The following is a 24535-nucleotide window of genomic DNA, read 5'->3' on the forward strand; positions in this document are numbered from 1 at the left end:
GGGCAACAACGATTTTATGCAACAAATTTAGCACAGCCTATCTCGCTTGCTCTTACACAATGATACCGACACAAAAAGTTTTTGCTTTGTCACTTCGAAGAACTTTATTTTTTGCCTCTTTCACTCACGCAGTGTTATACATATGTACATACATATGTTTGTTAATTTCTTAAAACAATATTTCGGGCGAGCCCCCAAAAATATTGTTGATTTAACGATCGTTACTATTTTATTTATTTATTTATTAATATTTGAATTGTTTGATGACAATCGAGTTCAATATATTGTTAAGATTTAAACACACTTCTAGAAATAACACTGGACTAGTTATGGACCTTTCCGAATAATCCACGGCCTCTTTAACAGCTCTTCTAAACTTATATAATGATCCTATGCCCTGCTCTCTCCACTACTACTAGAATGTTCGGCCACTACGCGTTTGTCTCTTCTCTTCTATCACTTTGGATTGCTCTCTCTCAATGCCAATTCCCACATACATTTAAATACAAAAAGTTTGGAATGTTCGACCTTAAATACTGAATTGCTCAGTCAAGAAATGTCCAAATACAAAAATCGCAGTGATCCATTAAGTCTTTGTCAATCTAATCACATTTTCAAGCCTAAGCCAATAAGAATTGAACTAAGAATTGAGTGCTATTTGAGAAAAGAACCGGTTATACAAAGAAAATATGATTTGAGGGGTTTTATATATCATTATGGATGTTTGGTGTTTCTTGAACTAAAGAAAAAATCTCAAAATAAAACGAAAATGCCAAAAGCCCATAAAGATCAAGACAGAATGTTAAAAGTTATGAAAAACTTGTATGTAAATGTAAAATACTCTGAGCGATCTGTAGCTGAAGAATTTGCAGGACAAAAGTAAAAACCGTTTAAGGCATAAGGTAGATTCTTTAGTATTCAATGAAGAGAAGTTGGAAAAGATTAATGATAGCAATACGCATTTCGATTGTAAAGAAATCAGACCTCTCGAGTCCTTACTTAATCAAAATGAAACAGTTGGTAAATCATTTAAACCTTCTTCAAGTTCTGATGTCCTTTTGGTTAAAAACAAAGCGAGAAACTTATATGTCTGACGTTTCACTGGATCGAGCAAACTTATCAAATTTTGAAAGTGAGCTGGACGGAATAAACGGAATTTGCAGAAGTCTTGAGCCATTAACTTTCCACGAAGAAAGTTCAAAAGTAGTACGGGAAACGACTTATTTTTGAGTATTTGGTCGTCAGATTCGTCGTTTTATAACGAGTTTATTAAGAAAAAAGTCAACTGAGAATTGGAACATGATTGTCAAGATATAATCAGCCTACCTTCTGAAAATAGTTTTTACGAGAATAATTATTCCGAAGCCCATATAAATAGCGAGCAATTTGAAAGCTTTGTCGTTATGGAACATTTGATATTCACCCATTGTCAAATAAAGGGTTTGATATTGAACCATGGTTTCTTGGAAAGATCCGAGGTGGAGGATAGAAATTGCGAAAATAATAATAATCAGCCGATGAATGTAAATGATATTCTCGCAAATGTACAATATGCATTGAGTCACATTAAAAAAAAAAAATGATCGACATGATGATAAAATGGAGTGTTCTTCCGAAATTCCTAAAATTGAAGATTATTCTATTTCTTCACGAGAATCAGCTGACATTGAGTTCAAAGACCATTTAACTCCTAGAACATCAGATGGAGAATGTTCTATGACTTTATCAGCTAAAAAACTATATAAAGGATTGGAAAACTACAAACTTTTATTGGATCAATTGGAAGGAGTACGTTTGAGCTCGAATCACAGCATACAACAAATTTTAGCAAAAGATGACATTAAAATGAAATCGTTAAGTCAATCGATGGACATTTAAGACAAACCATTAAAAATGAAATTTGAAAAAATTTTGGAAACCAAACGTCCAAGTGCAACATGCAATGAGTTGAATAAGTTTGAAAACATCATTGAGAATGATAAGGGCAGCTCGAGGGAAATTTGTTCTTCAAACAAATGGCAACATCGGCGTTACATTATAGCAGCACCAGCCGTTATTATACATTTATTTAAGTCGAATCCAGCTTATCAATGTTCTCCTATCGCAGCGGGTGCTCCGAACTTTTACGAAGAACTAGGACAATTCTATGAAATGATGGCGCATCCAAATAGTTAATTAACAAAACTCATTGATGTCTCAGCTGTTCAAAGGCGTTTAAAGGCTATCTTAGACCGTGTAAAGAAGCAAATTGCAGGCAAGTTCTTGCCCAAAAGTTATCTACATTTAGTGGGTCAAAATTCAACTGAGGCAATTGCTTACTCAAAAAGAGAATGGCGCATATGAGGCAATGCGCTGTCGGCTGACTGATCGTAGTGTTCAGGATTTATCTGATGAAGAACGCCTACTCGATGTCTTGAATGTCATGTTGGGCTACGAATGCCGACAATTAAGATACTCGTTTAGGACATCGCGACTTCTGTTACGTGCACCGGAACTACAGCGTAACCTACAGCGGTAATATTTGTTGTTGGCCTTGACATTTGGGATGTTTGTACCGAGAGCTGCAAAATCAGCAGAAACAACTTCTGAATTTAGCTAAGAGTGGCTTGGCCTTAGCTCAAAGTCGGCGTGAAGAACTTTTTCAATACAAACAGTTTCATCAAAAATATCAAAAACTTAAAAACCCTGCATCTCTCTTTCAATTGTGGAAATCAAAATTAACTGACGCCGTGTACAGACAAAACACGTCTGTAATGTACTCCGCAAAAATTGAGTGTAAAAAAAAAAGACCGCGTTTGCAAAAATTTGTGTAGGGCTCTCGGTCGCCTCAGAGACGCCTATTTACAATCATATTGCTATTAGATTGCTCTAATAGCAATAAATACTAAGTTGCAACAACAAAGTGCGTAATTTTTACAAAAGCCATGTCCACCAATTCGGGCCCAAGCTCTCTCGATCCCCAACAGCAACAGCTACAAGAACTAATTGTACAACAACAACGTGAGCGTCGACTCTCGGTCCAACGCAACAACGCGTACTTTTCGGTGGTGTCGCCGACCCCACTGAATGCTAACGTAAGCAATAACAACGAAAGTGCCAGCCACTCAGCAATCAAAAGCAACTTACCGTGGTGAGAGCAGTGTGCTTCTCCATCAATAAAGATAACTGGGTCACCGATTGCACCGACCAGCACCGTCAGCTCGTTGACAGTAACTACTGCAACGTCTGCCGAAGTATTGACCTGCCTCAAGCCGTCAACGACAAGTCGCCCTGAGTCAACCACAATAGTAAACCCAACAACTCCTGTCCAAACTGGAATGGATAGATATATTAAAATAACTAAGCGGAAGCTAAGCCCGCAAAGGAAAAAAAAGTGGCAATACGCCGAAAATAACCAAACCAAATGAACGAGTAGCACCCCTTAGCGGGAATCGTTTTAAAATTCTTGCCGATCAGCATGATGATCAAGCCGGCGCTGTAGATAAAGTTAAATCGGCTAGACCACCCCCTTTATACATCCGAGGAGCCAACTGCAGCGCCCTGATTTCGAAGCTAGTAGAAACAGTAGTGACAAATAACTTTGTTGTAACCCCTCTCAATAGGGGTAACATTAAAGAAATTAAATGTCAAACCCAAACTGAGGACAATTTCCGCATCATCGAAAAGTACCTCCGTAATGCTAACATCAACTTCTATACCTACCAACTAAAAAGCAGTAAAGAGCTCCAGGTTGTGTTGAAGGGGATTGAGCCATCGGTCCCTACTCAAGAAATAGCAGACTCGTTAGTCGAAAAAGGGTTTGCGGTCAAATCCGTTGTCAACATCATCAACAGGATCAAAGTCGCACAGCCGCTCTTTAAAATCGAGCTCCAACCAGATGCAAAGCGGTCGAAGCCAAATGAAGTGCACCCAATCTACAACCTATAGCTCCTATTGCACAGAAGAATCACCGTAGAGGAGCCCCATAAGAGACACCAACCGGATGTATTCTTCGCCAAGGCTGTTTAATCATCTAACATGCCTGCTACATACAGTCCTAGTGTATCTTTCGCTAGTGTGCTCCGAACTGGACAGACGGAGCCCGCAAAAGAGACCCCTTCACTCCACCAACTACAGAATCCGCAACCTAGCGCACCACAGCTTGGCCAGCAAACTCCAAGTGGCTTAGAAGCCCTATTGATCTCACTCAATCAAAACATGACCACTTTTATGACGTTCATGCAAAACTGTATGCAAGAACTGATGCGGAATCAAAACCTGCTTATCCAGAAGCTTATCGAGAATAAATAATGGCTTCCCTACGTCTATGTCTTCGGAATGCTCTCCAAGCACAAAAATGAACTGCAACTATTCCTAAACTCAAGTGAAATCGACGTTTTGCTGATTTCGGAAACACATTTAACATCAAAAAATAATTCTACCTTCTATGCAACAAACCATCCAGACAGATTTGAAACACAGCACCTACAAGCAACTGCTATAACCGTCCAAACCACATGCGGCAACACTACTTTGGTTGCCCTGTACTGCCCACCACGCTTCTCAATCTCTGAAAAGGAATTTACCGATTTCTTTAACACACTCGGAGATCGCTTCATTGCAGCAGGGGACTATAACGCCAAACATACGCACTGGGGATCTCGCCTGGTAAATCCTAAAGGCAAGCAGTTGTACAACACAATAGTCAACCCTCTCAATAAGATGGATTGCGTCTCACCGGGTAGGCCTACTTATTGGCCCACAGATCCACAGAAAGTGCCTGACTTGATTGATTTCGCAGTAACCAAGAGGATTCCACGTAATCGGATCACTGCCGATACACTGCTAGATTTAACTTCCGATCACTCTCCAGTGCTATTCACACTACTAACAAGGCCTCAAGTACTTGATCGCCCATATAGGCTTACAAACAACAAAACAAATGGGCTTAAATTTAAAATGTACATGAGTGCCCACATTGACTGTTCGCCGAAACTGGATGCTGCAGAGGACATTGATATGTGCGTCTCTGCACTTGAGTCTATGATGGCAGCTGCAGCAAGAGTATCTACTCCACCTGCCTCTTCTTACACTAATCCTGTTGACAGGCCTACGAACCGGCGGATAGAACAATTAGTAACGGAAAAACGACGTCTAAGAAGAGAATGGCAGCTTACTCGCTCACCAGCAGCATAACTTCGCCTAAGGCATGCTAATCGCAACCTCTCCAAGGCGTTAAGACAAGAGGAAAGCTGGGCTCAAAGAAAATACAAAGAAAAGCTCAGCCCAACCAGCACTAAACATCCTCTGTGGAAAGCGCACCCAACTTTAAGCGCTCCTACAGAGACAATATCGCCGATAGGGAGTCCAACTGGTGGATGGGCCCGCAGTGACGAAGAGAGGGCATCCGTATTTGCCACACATCTTAAAATGGTTTTCCAGCCAAATCCAACATCAAACTCATTAGTACCTCCCCCTTCGAGCACACTAACGGATAGTGAGTACTCGGAACTCCAATCGGACGATATCACTGCAGTTATTAAAAACCACATAAAGCCAAAAAAAAGCCCCTGGCCATGACCTAATCACACCGAAAATGATCCTGGAACTCCCTATCATTGCCATACAATACATCTGCAAACTGTTCAACGCTATAATAAGAATTGGCTACTTTCCAAGAACATGGAAAAGGTCCACTACCATCATGGTTCCTAAAGTGGGAAAGGACAAAACCTATCCATCATCCTATAGCCCAATTAGTTTGCTGCCATGTCTTTCGAAGCTTTTTGAAAAGGTCCGACTAAACTCATTTCTGGCATCGGAGAACACAATCCCTTCACACCAGTTCGGCTTCCGCGAAAAACATGGTACAATTGAACAAGTCAATCGCATAACATCCGAAATACGAACAGCATTCGAACTAAAAAGAATACTGTGCGGCTGTCTTTCTCGACGTTGCCCAGGCTTTCGATAGAGTTTGGCTGGATGTTCAAAATCCGGCAAAAACTTCCACAGTACACCCACAAACTCATGGAATCTTACCTTTACAATAGGCAATTCGCTGTAAGATGTAATGGCTCCGTCTCGGCTGATTTTGAAATCAAAGCTGGTGTACCGCAAGGCAGTGTACTCGGCCCATTGCTCTACCTACTGTACACTGCAGACTTACCAACGAGTTTAGAACTTACAACGTCCACTTTTGCCGATGACACGGCAATCCTCAGCAGATCCAAATGCCCAATACAAGCCTCTGCAAAATTAGAGGAACACCTCAAGGTGGTAAAGGAATGGCTAGCAACCTGGCGTATCCGGGTCAACGAGCAGAAATGCAAACATGTTACATTTACACTTAACAGAAGAAACTGTCCAGCTCTAATGCTAAACAACGTACCAGTTCCTCAAGCCGTGGATGTCACTTACCTTGGCATCCACATAGACAGAAGACTAACTTGGCGCAAGCACATCGAAGCAAAAAAGTCAAAGCTTAAACTGAAAGCGAGTAGCCTACATTGGATCATCAATGCTCGGTCCCCTCTACGTCTGGAGTATAAAGTCCTCCTACACAACTCCGTACTGAAACCCATCTGGACTTACGGAGCCGTACTATGGAGAAATGCAAGTACCAGCAATGTCGATATTATACAAAGAGCGCAGTCGAAAATTTTAAGATCAATCACGGGGGCCCCGTGGTATATACGGAACGACAACATTCAAAATGATCTAAATATACCTAGCGTAAAATCAGAAATAGGTAGTCAACAACTAAAGTATTCTGCGAAACTGGATGCACACCCAAATGTTCTTGCCAATTCCCTTACGCGAACTAATAATAGAACTCGTCTTAAAAGAAATGACAGACCAACCCAATAACAAGTGATTCGGGCCGCCTGCAATATCCCCAGGATTTATCTTAAGTATTAGATTAAGAAAAATATCTTAAACTTGTTGTTAGGCTCTAATTTAAGAGTAGTTAAAAATTGTGGAAATCGAGAAGAAATTTTCAATCGAGATTTGAATGGATGCTAAATCTAAATTGCCTTATTTTTGAGGAAGCAAATGTATTGAGCACACTTTCAAAGGAATTGTTTCAAGAATATTATGAAAATTTATTGCAAAATTGGTTATTATTGGTTAGCCAGACTTTGTTAGAGAATTTAAGCCGATGGTTACGTTTTGGTGAAACGGAATGTGCAGAGTTTTTTATTATTGAAAATTTGACTTTACCTACCGAGAATTTCTGGCAGGGACGTTTACTTGAATGGAACCGTTAAATGATCTTGTTGCATGGGTAAATCAAGACATTTCATCGTACATCTTTACTCAACATGAGAATTCCATTGACCTCTAACTAACTAAGGATAACTCTGATTTTTATATGGAGGAAATTTCTTCAGAGGGTTTTCTATGTTGGTCAAAGTTTCAATTATGCTGGCGTTTAGCTGACAATTGGAGGGCTCTAATAGGTTGTAGTATAGTGTATGCACATACGAGTTCTTTTTACTCAACGTAAATATTGAGCGGCAACACTTTTTTAGCCGAATATGCATAGGGCATTGCCTTTGTCACTCAGCGACAGCATGCCAAGTTATTGCACACATTTCAAGTGCAAACGTAATATGATATGCACTCATTGCATTCATCGCTTAGAGCCGGGTCAGCATGTTTCCCATACTGACAGCTAATATACATATGTGTATGCATAACTCACACTCTCTGCCCGTCTTACATATTGTTACTTTACTTATATATAATGTTTATATAAGACGGCTGTTCTGCCGCTGCGCCGACAGCTAGCAAGCCTTTAGCTAAGAGAACCAAATTCATACAATAAATGACATTCAATCAATCAACACCTACTGAGAATACATGGCGACCGTGACTAGAGTCACAAGGAGCAGCGTATCGGGAAGATTGTTGCAACTATGCCAGGAGGATATACAAACCAGAGGGCCGGGGCTAACTTCGACCGCGTCAAAGTTTGTATACCCTTGCAACTTTTTTGGTAACTCTTTCCTTACCTATTAGCCATCAATGTGGATGAACGTTTTATCCAAAAAGGCTTATGTTTGCGAAAGAATGTCCTACAATCAAAGGAAATAACGAAGATATTGATCATAGTCACTGTTTTCCACCGATCGTTCCTATGGGAGCTATATGATATAGTCACCCGATCTTTATCAAATTCGGCACAGTCATTAACAGATATATTGAATTAAGAAATGTTTAATTTGAAAGCAATCGCGTTAAATGTAACGAAGTAATTTACAAAAGTCACTGTTTTCGCCCGATCGTTCCTATGGGAGCTATATGATATAGTCGCCCGATCTTGATCAAACTTGGCACAGTCATTAACAGATATACTAAACTAACAAATGTTTAATTTGAAGGCAATCGCGGTAAAAGTAACGAAGTTATTTACAAAAGTTACTGTTTTCGACCGATCGTTCCTATGGGAGCTATATGATATAGTCATCCGATCATGATCAAATTTGTCACAGTCGTTTATAAGCGTAATAAACTTTCTAATATTAAGTTTCACTATAACATAGAAAATAACAAAGTTATTGAGAAAAGTCACTGTTCGTGAATAAATAGTTTTACATTAAAATAAACTAAAATACTACAAATAAATATAGTGAATAAATTAAATTCCTACAAATATGGCGGCTCAACCTACAAAATAGGCATGACTCAACCTACAAAGAAGGCATGGCTCAACTCATAAAGAAATAAAAAAAATGTGCGTCTAACGGTTAGACACGATAGAAGTGAAACCTTCCGTAAAACAAACTGAGAGAGAATGAGACGAAAGCAGCATTAGGAGCGGGATAATTATAGGTTCATTATAATATTGATATAAAGGTCATATTTTATTTTCTTCATTTTATTATTATTCATCCTCAATGTTTCCAATTTCAACAAATGATACGAGTGGCTTATGATGTGGCTCGATGTTGTGAACATATCTTTGAAATACCGCGTCAATTGTTGTTTTTGATCGTGTTGTTGATTCAGTGCGATTGTTACACATTTTTAAACTGAATGTTGTATTGAGAAAGTCAATTAAAGGAACCGCTGTGTCCAATGCAAAATTTACGTTAAAATTGCCACTTAAAATCATTGGAACTTTATCGTAATCTTTTCTAAGTATCCGCGGTACTTCTGGTGTATACTTTATTAAATTTTCATGAATGAATTCCGTGATGCTATTTATTGATTGATTCGGTGAAATATAAATTGCCACAATTTAAACTGTTTTTCCATTGATCAATCTGGTTTCGCATGCACATATTTCTCCCACTTTAGAGAGCTGAACAGACAGTGATTCTAGTTGCTGTGCATTCATTCATTATATATTTTGTGATACATTTTTATTTACTTTTTATACCCTTGCAGAGGGTATTGTAAAATTGGTCAGATGTTCGTAACGCACAGAAGGAGGCGTTTACGACCTGAGAAGCTGAGTTGATATAGCCATGTCCATCTGTCCTTTCGTCTGTGCGTATGCGTTTTACTCAGCCGTCTTAAGAGCTATCGGGATGAAATCTTTTTTTGGGGTTTTTTATCATCCGGGTAAGATAAAGTATGAAAATCCTTAGGATCGGACCACTATATCATATAGCTCTAGAAGAAAAAATTTTGCGGACATGGCTATATCAACTCAGCTTCTCATGCTGATCAAGAATTTATATACTTTATGGGGTCGTAAACGCCTCCTTCTGTGCGTTACGAACATCTGATCAATTTTACAATACCCTCTGCAAGGGTATAAAAAGTAAATAAATAAAAAGTAAATAAAAATGTATCACAAAAAAATATATAAATATATATAAAAAGCATTATGAATAAAAAGCATTATGAAAAACTTCGACCAAGCTGGGAGCCGAACCCCGGCCGCCCGATCGCCAAGCGAGCACACTAATAACAGAGCCACGTCGACACTTTGTAAATTGCCGTCGAGTTCTGTAGTTAAGCACGCATCTCATTTTCGCATTGTCTTGCTTTTTATATATTTGCATCTCATTCTCTCGCAGGCTAAATACTATAAGATCTATATGTGTCTCTTTTTAGTGTCGCTTTTTTCGTTTCATCGAGTCTGAAATCACTCCCAACGATTCTAAAGAAGTTTTCACTTCAAAAGTAGCAACAGTGGAATCAAACGACGAGAAAAAAAACAGCGCGAAAACGAATAAGAATTAGCATCAAACGACCAAAAAGTGGCGGCTTACGACGAAAAGCGGCAAATAAACGGTAAAAAATTTTCAACGAACGACGAGAAAGTGTTTGAATCGACAATAGTGGGAAGGAGCTCGGCTCCAACCACCAAATCCACAGGAACTCTTTGGTGAAATTGCGGATCAGCGAGCGGAAGGTCAAGCGAATCCTGCTTCACCTTATTCGGGACGGCGCGGGACGGAAGTGCTTCAGATACACTAGGCAGCACCACGGCGACTGCTTGGAACTGTCGCAGCGGTTCGTCAGGGGGAGAAATCTGTAGGCGGCACACTTTGTTGCCGCTACCAGCATCGCATTGCCCAATGCCGCGAATGCTAGTTGATACTTTGCAGCTTGGAGGATTAATCAATTCAAACATTCTTTGGGAAATAAAGGACGCTTCGGATCCCATATCAATCAAAGCGCGGACTTCAAACTGCTTGCCACGATGATGAATGGTTACCCTAGCAGTACCCAAGAGGCCCGTTTTGCGATTGGAGGCGAAGTAACTTCCCACGTTTATATGAGGGCTACTGGACGAATCGGAGGACGCAGGATTTGGAATTATACAAGCATCAGGTGCTGAGCTCTCTTGCACTTGAGCGGAAAAGGCCTAAGCTCTTGCCGTAGGTTTTCGGCTTACGGATGGAAAGTCTGACCGCTAGAGTTTGGTTGAAGGACATCTGTGGCCTCTAGTACACGGTGGCGATCAGTTAGGAATCGATTCAGGTCGTCCCAGGATGAGACGGCGGTCTTATTTGGAACGGACTGTTCCCACAACAAAAGGGTGGATTTGGGCATTTTGCTCGTACAGATTGCTATGAGAAGGATATCCCAATTGTCTGTACAAGCCCCGGAAAGCTCAAGACCGGTTAAGCAACCTTGAATTGACGTCTGCAGTTCTCTCAACGCTTTGCCAGACTCTTGTGTTACAGCTGGGATCTGTAGAAGCTGCTTGGCTTGGCTCATAATCAATAATCGATTATTTTCGTATCGCGCAGTGAGGTTATCCCACGCGGACTGGAACCCTTCATTGGTCAAGGGTGACCTAGAAACAATGACTCTGGCTTCACCGCGAGTTTTGCAACTTAAGTGGGAAAGTTTCTCCACTTGTGTTAGGCTTGGATTATGGACATAAATCGCGGTAAACAAATCACGGAATGTAGGCCAAGCCAGGCTGTCTCCGTTGAAGATTTCGACTTCGCACGGGGGAACTGTGTGGCTTTGGTGGGTGGAATCGACGGAGAGCCTGACTGGTGGGGAAGCCATTTTTGCGGACAACTGCTCGATTCGCTCTCCAAACAAAGTCCCGCCTCGCACATATACCATATAACAATATTCATGTTTAGCTTTAATTGTAGCTATGTGCTTCGGACTATCTTCGTTCTTTTGAGCCGTCAAGGCTTTATAGCATCGTGAAAACTCTGCCTCGACTTTTGTCCAAAGTGACTTAAGCTGGTCTAAGTGTATTTTAACGGAGACGAGTGGCACATCGTCAGCTAAAGCCTGGGACTCGCGAGTCTCGAACGCCGTTAATGCCTCGCACACGGCAACAAAGTCGGAAAGAGACATCGTAGAGTGTTCTCTGAGCTATTACGAATCGAACGGAAACAAATAACTTCGTGGAATTAGAGCTCTCAAGCGAGGAGATCGAAACGAAGCCGTAAGTGTACTGTATAATTGAAGTATAGAGGAGGAGTGAGAAAAAGAAATGACTCCTCTTTCTAATGAACACAATGAATAAGCATAGATAGCATAAATAAAATTAGAAGGATTTATAATTTTCCCTGCAGTTGTGTGAATAATTATAAGGATATATAATCACTTGGATATTAAAATTTATACAATGTGAAAAAAATGTTTAAATTTATAAGAGTATTTAAAAATATGGAAAAATTGAGACCAGTAGGATTGGGAGTGCCGATAACTTTTCAATGAAGAAAAAAAACTCGGAATTAGTTTTCATTAAACGGACAAGATTAATTTCATGGATCTGTGAGGAAAAGATCAAAATGCACCAAGACAAGCCAAAATATTAATTCCATATAAATAAAGTTGTACTTATTTTTCTTTAGAAAATATTTTGCGAATTAAATTCAATCAGTCGATTGAAATATGTTTGCACAATAAGAAAATCACGAAGGAAAAAATGAATGTCGTGACCGAGTCACGGCTTGGCTCAAGTGTCAGCACTGATGAGACTTGAGTGTGAGCACTGATCGAGAGTCAGCTGTTCTGCCGTTGTTTATGTTTTGTGAGTTTAATTAATTGTAAATTGTTTAACGAGGATTACGTTTTCCTACTTTAATTATGTAGGTTTCGAATTATTAAATTGCGGAAAGCCAATCGGAGTGGCTGCAATTAATTTTGTGTGGTTGAATTCAAATTGTATGTGGACATATGTATGTGTGTACATGTGTGCTTACCGCGGCAAAAGTATTACATGTGCATGTACCTACAATAATCCGTTCATCTGTCGCACTTAATATTTTGTTTGGAGCCTTTCTCCCTTTATTTTCGACTCTGTTTTCCTGGACGAAACGGTTTATAATTCCTTTAACAGTGGACTCGGGAATGTCCACAAACTCAGCTATTTTCCTTCGAGAATGTCCTTCTTTGAAATGTTTAAGGACCAATTCCCGTTTTTCCATCGATGTACGCTTTCCCATGGCTCTAACACGTGCTTTGTCGGAAAAAATCGAATGAAAAGTGCAAAATCTACTTACGGACATAACAACTAAAGCAAACGTCAAAAAATAACCGTTATTCTAAGAAATGAATGATCGCAGCTGTTGAATAAAGTCATTGGGTCGAATAAGCTGTGACATAGAATTGTTCTTTTTTTTTAGTTTTTGTCAACCCTATTGTAAAATTGAAATAATATATAATAAATGAAGATTGTTTTCTTAAGTTTAAACATTAACAATCATAACTGCATTTAATTTTTGTTAATATCACCACTGCAAAAAAAGTTATGTTGCTTTAAAGTTTGAAATATGAGGTGGGTCGAATAAGCTGTGAGCCACTGTATGTCAGGGCCCGGCACAAAGAGAGCGCTAGAAAAATGTAGTTGTATGTGTGCACTTGCTTGTCTGCGTGTGTTGCTTTACACTGCGAAAAATGAAAGTTGACTAAATTTTGCCTCAAATCAAGAAAACGAGCAGAGCAGCTAAACTGATGCAAGAGAAAGATAGAAAAACAAAGTAGCGATCAATTTTTTCATGTGCCATCTCTCAACAAAGCGACATAGATCTGCTTGCGTCGAAATGCTGAGGAAAACTAAATCCACCCTCATGCTCTTGATTTTTTTGTGTGAGGACTTCGGCAGCCGTTCGGTTACACGCATACGACGAGCCGAACGTGTTCGTCCCCCGGGGGATATGAGTGCCTGGCTTTGACCTATGTACATACATATGTATGTATGGATGTAAAAATTATTTGACATAAATAATTTATGCCGATGGACTAATGATCAGCCCGTGGAGTGTGCTGTACACTTAAAGTAAAGGTAAGTGGTACTTTATAAATTCTCGATTATTAAGCACCTCTACTTGCAGGTTAGAAAACAGCTGTTTTTACATGTAGGAATGTATATGTGTATACATATGTATGTATTGCTATGCAATTGGACTTTTGGACAATCAGAATTTCGAAGAATGAAAAAAAAAATTCACTTCATAAACACATACATAAATGATCGGGAAATACCATGTAACCCTTGGAACAGGTCAGGTATGTACATACAAGTATACAAAAGTGTGTAGGTCGCTATGGAAGAGCGGGAAACCTCACACTTTTATAAGTTTGTAATGGAATATAATGTGAATGAGATTTTTAATAAGAAATGTTGTACTTATCAGGAATTCCGTTGATGCAAGCTGGAATAGCGGAAGGATATCCGGCTTGAAGGACCAATGTTCGTGGAGGGGCGGAAGAATCCAAATAAGCCGCAAGTGGTTGGCGGGTGCCAATGTCTTCAAGGGTCTGGTGTAGTAAGTAATTAAAACGCGCGAGGACTTCGTTTTAAACTAATCTATATCTATTGATATTACTTTACAATATGTCCCGACACACACGAGATGGATGCGGGTTGGAAAAATTACGATCGAAAAAAGCAAAAGCAAACCACAAGAAAAGAACGGGTGTTCGGGTTGAAATCTCGTATTAGATTGAATATGGCGATTTACAGGAGAAACCTTCGTCACCCACCTCAGTATGACCGAATTCGGTTTTGGGAAAAACCCTACCCCTCACTCTCTGCTGTTCACCCGGTGGCGTGAACAAAGAGAAAATAAAATGTTATGAAAAATGCGGGAAAAGTCGAGTAATCAAAAAAGTGAGTCTAAGAACGTTCAAATCAAAAAAGAAAGTGTAATGAAATACGAAAATAAAGCAAGTGGTATAAAATGCTATAACTGTGGGCAAAAAGGTATATCTGAGAATAGTGACAATAAGAGTAAAGGAAGAAAGTGTTTTGGTTGCAATAATTTTGGTCACATAGCAAATAAAAAGCCTGAAAATAGCACAGATGTTCGTAATACTAATAAAATATCAGCTGATCATATGTTTATGTGTAAAGAAGTATCAATCAACAATGAAAAGTGTATAGCCTTGCTTGATACTGGTAGCAAATATAATATCGTAACCGAAACAATTTATAATCGTTTGAAAAAACCTAAGCTGGCTAAAGTTGATAAAGTTCTATACGGTTTCGGAGATAAAAAGAGAGTGGTACCTGTCGGTTCGTGTAGGGGAAGGCTTTGCGTAAACCAAGAACAGTTCGATTTGGTTTTTTTAGTGGTATCATCTGAATTCCTAATGATATAATATAATGATGAAACGGAATTGAGTTCGGTAATGAGAATAAAGGTCGAAAACGACGAAATTGACAATTGACTCAAATGCATCGAAAAGTACAAGGTGCGAAGTGAACGAACTTATCAAAAACTATAAGCTGGAAAAGTTAAAAACGACAAATGTTGAAATGCGTATTGTTTTAAAAGACGATAGTCCAATTTATTCGAGACCACGCAGATTCGCTTTTGCTGAACGGTGCATAATCGATGACCAAGTATATCAGTGGCTGAAAGACGAAATAATAGAACAATCCGAGTCTGAATTCAGCAGTCCGGTCGCATTAGTAAAAAAACGCGATGGCACTCCACGGCTGTGCATTGACTAGAAGAATAAACAAGGTAATAGTAAAAGACCATTTTCCATTACCTCTGATTGAAGATCAATTGGATCGGCTACAAGGAGCAACAGTTTTCATCACAATCGATTTAAAGAATGGATTTTTCCATGTAGATGTTGAAAAAGAGAGTCGAAGATTCACCTCATTCGTTACACACAACGGACAGTATCAGTTTCTAAATATGGATTGACAAACTCCCCTGGGGTATTTCAGAGACACGGTAATGCCATTTTTCGTGATTTAACCCGTGCTGGTACGGCTATCCCATACGTCGACGACATTATAATCCCTGGTAAAACTGAAGAAGAAGCCGTCTCCAATCTGAGAAATGTTTTGAAGCGATGTGAACAATATGGTTTAGTCATTAACTTAAAGAAATGTCGCTTTTTGAAGAGAGAAATAGAATTTTTGGGGCATACTATAAAGAATCAGAAGATATGTATCTCAGTAGCAAAGACCAAAGCTGTAAAAAAATTTCCTATGCCGATGAATCAAAGGCAGCTCCAAAGTTTTCTTGGCCTGGTTGGTTATTTTCGCAAGTTCATTGCAGATTTTTCGATTATAGCCAAGCCTCTTACTGATTTATTAAAAAGCGATGCAATTTTTAGATTCAACGAGAGTCAGATAAAATCTTTTAATTTGCTAAAAGAATTGATAACACAGAAACCTGTATTGCAAATATTTAACCCCAAGTTTGAAACAGAAGTACATACAGACGCATCGATTGATGGCTTGGGAGCAATTTTATTACAAAAGTTACCTCATGATAAAGAATTGCACCCTGTATACTACATGAGCAAAAAGACGACTGAAGCGGAAAGAATATTCACTAGCTACGAATTAGAGATTTTGGCGGTAGTTGAAGTATTTCGTAAGTTCCGAGTTTACCTTCTAGGTATGCATTTTAAAGTCATAAGCGATTGTAATGCCTTTGCAAAGACGATGGATAAAAAAGATGTGTGCACTAGAGACGCACGATGGATTCTTGAGATCCAAGATTTAGTTTTTGATGTTGAGCACCGTGCAGGAAATCGTATACGTCATGCGGATGCGCATAGTCGCTACCCTGTTATGATTATATCAGAAGATTACATACACAGTAAATTAAAGAATGTCCAAGCACAAGACGACCAATCGATATCCTTGCTCAGAAAACTTCTCATAACAACTATTTTATGAAAGCTGGCATACTTTATAAGTTGGTTGATGATGAAGAACTAATTGTAGTTCCCTCTATTCTGCAACGGGAAATTATTAAACATGCTCACGAAAGAGCTCACTTTTCTGTGAAAAAGACGAAGGAAATAATTCCAAAGGAGTATTATATCCCAAAATTAGATGAGAAAATACGACACCAAATAAGATGCAAGATGAAAGAAGAACTGCTCTTTCAGACGTTCCACATCGATTTTCTTGGACCCTTAGAGTCAACTCACAAGCAGTATAAGCACATTCTTGCTTTACAAAATTTTGCTGGTTGTACCCGACGAAAACGACAGGAAGTAATCACAAGACTACAACAACAAAGTTTAATTATTTCTGACAGAGGTTCTGCGTTTACTTCTGACGAGTTTAAAGAGTATTGCAAGGCAGAAAATATCGAACTTCATGCAGTTACGACTGGTCTTCCACAAGCGAACGGACAAGTCGAACGCCTTACCGCTGTTATTATATCCGTGTTGTCTAAGATTTCGATAGAAGATCCTAGCAAATGGTATAAGTTTGTCGGCAAAGTGCAACAAACGATTAACTCAACGTACAGCAGAAGCACACATTCAACGCCGTTCAAACTACTGATTAGTTGGCAACTCTGCTGAGCGAGGCGAATTGAGCTAAAGATGGGCAGTCGAACCGAAGAGACGAGCGAGAGCGGTTGCAAAAAGACGAAAGACGAAACGACGTGAAGCAGTAAAGACGACTAATTTCCAACTAAATCTAATTAAAATAATCAAATAAATAGTTTTACATTAAAATAAACCAAAATACTACAAATAAATATAGTGAATAAAAAAATTTCTACATATATATACTTTGTATGGTCGGAGATGCTTCGTTCTATGCGTTGCACACTTCTGACCAAAATTAATATACCCTTTTTGCAAGTGTATAAAAAATTAAAACAATATATATATAGTAATATATCCGCCACTCCATCCACTCACACCACTCAATTTCCCACTCCAATCACCCACATAACTTGACCGCCCCTTTAGTCTAGAAAACAGCGGATGTTTACTGCAACCGAGACTTAGTAAGCTTAGTAAGCAAAAATCAATAAGCCAATCAAAAACCAGATCCCTTGTCACCAGATCAAAAGCTCCCAATACTAATATCAAAAGCTTTTTAACCGAATTTTAATCATATCTGTATGAATAATCATAAGTTAGTTCTTAAGACGCTTTGTTTCAATAAAGATCGTTTTTGAGTGTCACCAATCCAAATTTTGTTTAATTAATGAAAGAATTGGATTTATAACTGGCGCAGTCGGTAGGATAAAACGAAATAATTTAGTGCGTGCAAAACTTTGTGTATAATAATAAGCAAAACTTTTTTGTATCATTAAATAAATTGTGCGAAACTTGTGTCAAGCCACCGCTACAGAAATCGAATCTAAAGTTGGCCCGTGATCAAGACTTTTTGTGCTAAAAACAAGTAAATGAGCTGTAAGCAACTAAAGCCCAAAGCCATCGAAAAAATTTTTTTTCGTTTTATACGCAAAAGAACCTTTTGTGCAGTCAAAAGCGCGACATCGAATCTTGAAGTTCTAAATATATTCTAATTCAAGATGACACTGGAACTATCAGAAACACATCTGAACCCAGGCACTTACCATGCTTAGACAGTTGCCCAATTTCGATGGTAACGCTTTGACCCTGAGCACGTTCATACGGAGAGTTGACTACATTCTACAACTCTACCCGACGAGGGACATCCGTCAACATAGCTTGATGTATGGTACTATAGAGATGCAGCTCACTAGAGATGCACAACGGATATCACAACTAGCGCACGCCAACAATTGGAGCGAGTTGCGGGCCGCCCTCATCAGCGAATATAAGGTGCAAACGCCTTATGAAGAGTTACTACGACGGATATACTATACTTCATTTGGAGAAAACCTTCGTAAGTTTATTGAAGATTTAGAACATAAGTCTTTTATTATAATTAATAAGTTAGAATTAGATGGCGATGCCGCCAATACCATTTTATACACAAATGCAATGAACACAGTCAAAGAAGTCATTATAAAAAGATTACCAGACAAGCTATATATGACATTAGCGAAGTTTGATATTTCAACAGTGTCTAATTTGAAACAAGTAGCCCAGAGAGAGGGTCAATATGAAAACAGCTCCACAGAGAAACCCAAAACTGACAATCAAAGTAATTCAGGAAATTCGAATTACAAATCAAACCAAAACAATTCAGGTCAGAACTATTATAAGCAAAACCACCAATACAATAATTCAAATCATACCAATTCTTAAAATAACCAACAGCTTCGAGAAGAATTTCAACAAAATCTTAATCAGGGCAGACAAGAAAATCCCCTTAATTATCAGATTCAGAATCAACCTCAGAATCAAAACCCTGTGGTAAATCAACCCACTAAAAGGCAAAGAGAGAGTACCAGTGGTCAGAGTAAAATGGAATGGTCCGAAAATTTTCATCAATCAGCCTCGGATCAGATAGCTCAGACAGAACAGTTGGACAAATAGATCAACCGAATACCTCCAATCAAATCCCTATGTCCAACTAAAAATCAATAACATTCCTTTAAAGTGCGTTATAGATACAGGCCTTCAATAAATATTATCGACGAAAATTATTTCAATTTTCTAGAAACATCAGAAAATTTAAATGTTCAAACAATAAAAGGAATAATTGAGCTTAACAAAAGCGTATCTTTTGCACCAAGCAAACTTTGCCCCAACCATCAAAAATTTTATTGCCATAAATTTTCATCAACATATGACATACTATTAGGTAGAAAATATCTCAAAGCATGTCAGGCCGTTATTAATTACGAAGAAGATAGTGTAACAATATCAAATCACAAATTCTATTTCAAATACACCAATAATGAAGAAAAAGAAGAATCAATACCTTATCATCCCCCAGAGTTCGAATATGAAGCATTCGCACATGAAATAAATAACGGTATCGAGGAAAGAAACGAATTTAGACTTGATCATTTAAATTCAGAAGAAATAGAAATGGTAAAGAAAATATTGCATGAATTTAGCGATATCCAGTATAGGAAAGGTGAAAATTGTACCTTTACCAGTACAATAAAACACAACATCAGAACTAAACACGAAGACCCAATTTACAAACACCCATACAAATACCCACAAATCTTTGACGAAGAAGTCAATAAACAAATTAATGAAATGATAGAACAGGGAATCATTCGGAAATCGAAATCGCCCTATTGTTCACCAATCTGGATCGTACCTAAAAAAGAGGACGCATCCAAGGAACAAAAGTTCCGCCTAGTAATCGACTATCGTAGTCTAAATGAGATTACTGTCGATGACAAGTTCCCAATACCAGTAATGGATGAAATATTAGACAAACTTGGAAAATGTCAATATTTTACAACCATTGACCTCGCCAAGGGATTCCATCAAATCCAAATGGACCCTAAATCAATCGAAAAAACCGCATTTTTAACTAAACATGGTCATTACGAGTACACACGAATGCCATTTGGGCTAAAAAGTGCACCAGCAACATTCCAAAGATGTATGAACAATTTATTAGAAGATTTAATCTATAAAGATTGTTTAGTTTACTTAGACGATATTATTGTTTATTCCACCTCATTAGAAGAACATTTGGCATCACTAAAAAAGGTCTTTCCTAAATTGCGCAATGCTAATCTAAAACTACAATTAGATAAATGCGAGTTCTTGAAAAAGGAAAAAGAATTTTTAGGTCACGTCATAACTACAGAAGGAATCAAACCAAACCCAGACAAAGTCAAAGCTATTCTAAAATTTCCAATCCCAAAAACCCCGAAAGAAATAAAATGTTTCTTAGGCTTATGCGGATTCTTCCGTAAATTCATTCCAAATTTTGCACAAAAATTGCAAAGCCTTTAACCCTTGGATTAAAGAAAGGAGCTAAGATTAACATAAACGACCCACATTATATTTCATCCTTTGAAAAATTAAAATGCCTCCTTATGAACGATCCCATACTTGGATATCCCGATTTTAAAAAACCATTTTTTCTAACCGCTGATGCTAGCAATATAGCTTTAGGTGCTTTCCTCTCACAGGACCATAGACCTATTTCTTATGGTAGTAGAACACTAAACCAACATGAACTTAATTATTCAGCCATAGAAGAGGAACTACTATCTATCGTATGGGCAACCAAATATTCTAGGCTATACGTTTGCGGTAGACATTTTGAAATCCCAAGTGATCATAAACCCCTTGTCTGGTTGGACAATATCAAAGAACCTAGCATGAAGTTACAGAGATGGAAAATAAAATTGAACGAATTTGATTACAAAATAAAATACTTACCAGGAAAAGAGAATTATGTGGCAGACGCCCTTTCCAGAGTAAAAATATATGAAAATCTTTTAGGTGAAGAAATAAGTAGTTCTAGAGCTACAATACATAGTGCTCAAGAAGTTAACGAAAACCTAATAGCCATTTCAGAAAAAACACCTGAATTTCTACAATCGTCAAATAGAATTCAATAAATGCAACGAAATAAATAGTGAATCAACGTTACTCACTATTTTCACAAAACGAAGATAGAAGTATCATATGTAAAAAAAAAAAAAAAAAATTATTCGTTATCCACAATCGTTTCCATTATCCCCGACGGAACTACCTTTCAGTATTGCTTCATCGGGGGAAACTCCACCTATGTCGGGGTTCGAACTCGAGCACAACAGAATTGTAGTTTTAGTAGGTCTCCATTGAGCCACCGACTAGGTTACGAAGTATCATATGTAGAAATGACCAATCAGTTTGCTAAAGAAATTATTAAGGAATATTTATGCTCAAAAAATAACGCACTTTATATTCAAAACGACACAGATTTTCAAATACTTCAAGAAGCTTATCTTGAAATAATTAGCCCAGACAGCCAAACAAAAACATTGAGAACCACTTACAAATTAAAAGACATTCCCACTTATGCAGAATTCAAAGAAATTATTCTTAAAAACCACAAATCATTACTTCATCCAGGTATCACTAAAACTCAAAACTGGTTTAAGGAAAAATACTATTATCCAGACTATCAAAAATTAATTCAAAACTTCATTAATGAATGCCATATTTGCAATTTATCAAAAGCAGAAAACCGAAATACCAAATTATCTTTTGAAACCACCCCAGAGATATTTAACGCTAGAGAAAAATACGTGATGGATTTCTATTTAATCGACAATCAACCAATTTTTAACTTGTATAGATATTTATTCAAAGTACGCGACTTTAGTCGAAGTCAAAAGTCGAGATTGGCTTGAAACAAAAAGGGCAATCACAAAAATCTTTAACGATATGGGTAAACCCTTAGAAATCAAAGCAGATAAGGACTCAGCTTTCATTTGCATAGCTCTTCAAAATTGGCTACAATCAGAAAACGTTAATATAAGTATAACATCGAGCAAAAATGGTGTTTCAGACGTGGAAAGATTCCACAGGACTGTAAACGAAAAGCTAAGAGTTATTAATCGAAATTCAAAAAGAAAAAGAAAACTAATCAAAGTAAATATACTAATTAATTTCAGAGATCCCAACATTACTATTTCAACTCTTATTAATGGTACACTCGACGCATAATCAAAGCATTGAAATTAATCCCATAAAGGCACCTAATGGATATCTTGTATTCAAAACAGGAACCATGGATTTACCCTTAGATTTCGAATATCATTATTTAACTGTAAATTTAACCAACATACAAACCACTTACAACAACTTGGTTGAGCAGTCAGCAGTCATAGTCCACATTCAGTATTTAGTCGAAAAATTAAATCGCGAAATGAACGGCATAAAAATAATAAAGAGAAATAAGCGAGGACTTATGAACATAATAGGCACAGCACATAAATATCTTTTCGGCACCTAAGACCAATACGATAAAGAAGAACTTGAACAAAAAATTGATAGTCTATCAGCAAATAGCGCCCAAAATAATGAACTTAATTATATCATTGAAGCAGTCAACAAAAAATATAGAACTCCTAAATAATATTACTATTCAACAGGATGCAGACAAAAAATTAAATATACTAATGTTCAACTTAGAGCATTTTACAGAATACATAGAAGACATAGAGTTAGGAATGCAGTTGACAAGACTAGGAATATTTAATCCAAAACTTTTAAACCATCAAGAAATATTTAACATAAATACAGAAAAACTTTTATAATAAAAACATCTACTTGGTTAAAATCAGACACAAATGAAATATTAATAATTTCGCATATACCTAGACAAATATCTAAAACATCGCTATTTAAAATTATATCCTATCCAGATGAAAATAACACTTTAACAGAAAATATTCAAGAAACTTACCATAAACCAAAAAACAAGAAATGAATGAGTGTATAGTTGGCATTATTACACAAAAACCAGCAGAATGCAAATACACAAAGATGTTCAAAACCAATTCAATTAGTTATGTAAAACCCAATATTATCGTAACTTGGAACTTGCCCAAAACAAATTTAAAACAAAATTGTAACCAAAATAAAATATTCATAGAAGGAAATAATATAATAAAAATCAAAGAAGCTAACATAGGCTATGCCGAAGTTTGTATACCCTTGCAGTCCTTGGTAATAATAATTTTACATGTTCAAAATTTGTTTCTTGCAACTCAATTCATCAATATACAAACAAAACAATTTTACTCTCATATATGTAAATTTCATAGCATACTCGATTTTTATGAAAATGTTTCTTCTAGTTCTTCTATTATATAGTGGTCCGATCCTTATGGTTTTCATACTTTATTTGTGCCGGGTAATAAAAACCCACGACAAAAAATTTCAGCCCGATAGCTCTTAAGACGGCTGAGTAAAACGCATACGCACAGACGGACGGACAGACGGACAGACGGACATGGCTATATCGACTCAGCTTCTCACGCTGATCAAGAATATATATACTTTATGGGGTCGGAAACGTCTCCTTCTGTGCGTTACAAACATCTGATCAATTTTATAATACCCTCTGCAAGGGTATAAAAATATACGACTGTGCAGTTAAATGAAATATCAATAGTAAATACATTACAAGATTTTACCCAAAATATTTATGTTACCAACAATGTAAGAAAACTAGAACCAATCTCTTATATTCATGCTAAACAAATCATTTCCGAAAAAACTGCGTATAACAAAATATTTAATATCATAACTACCACAACATTTATAATTACACTAATAAGTTTAACCCTATATTTATCTAAAAAATTTATTTCCCGCCTGAGCACAGGCTATTTTCTACGTGTTGGGGTAGTGATATATCCGCCACTCCATCCACTCACACCACTCAATTTCCCACTCCAATCACCCACATAACTTGACCCCCCCTTTAGACTAGAAAACAGCGGATGTTTACTGCAACCGAGACTAAACAAAAATCCTATAAACAAATGTCCCCAAAAAATCTTCCAAGCGTGAGAACGCTTAGTAAGCAAAAATCAATAAGCCAATCAAAATCCAAATCCCTTGTCACCAGATCAAAAGCTCCCAATACTAATATCAAAAGCTTTTTAACCGAACTTTAATCATATCTGTATGAATAATCATAAGTTAGTTCTTAAGACGTTTCAAAAAAGATCGTTTTTGAGTCTCACCAATCCAAATTTTTTTTAATTAATGAAAGAATTGGATTTATAACTATATATGACTATGGATATAAATATATATGAAAGGGACCCATTTTTCAGTAGAAGAGTTCAGCAGTTAGTATCCACAACCCCTGTTAGTGTATACTGGTTAGAAACTTTATATAGAGACATTTAACTGTTATCACTCACCACTGTTTCACTGCACTGGAACCCCAAAAGCAATAGTATTAACAACAATTCCGGGTGTGCAGGTTAGATCAAGAATAGATGAACATCCAATTTTAAGTAGAGTAATTGTTATGATGGTA

This window comes from Drosophila tropicalis, unplaced genomic scaffold (assembly GCF_018151085.1).
Source record: "Drosophila tropicalis isolate 14030-0801.00 unplaced genomic scaffold, ASM1815108v1 contig_814, whole genome shotgun sequence".
Taxonomy (NCBI): Eukaryota; Metazoa; Arthropoda; class Insecta; order Diptera; family Drosophilidae; genus Drosophila; species Drosophila tropicalis.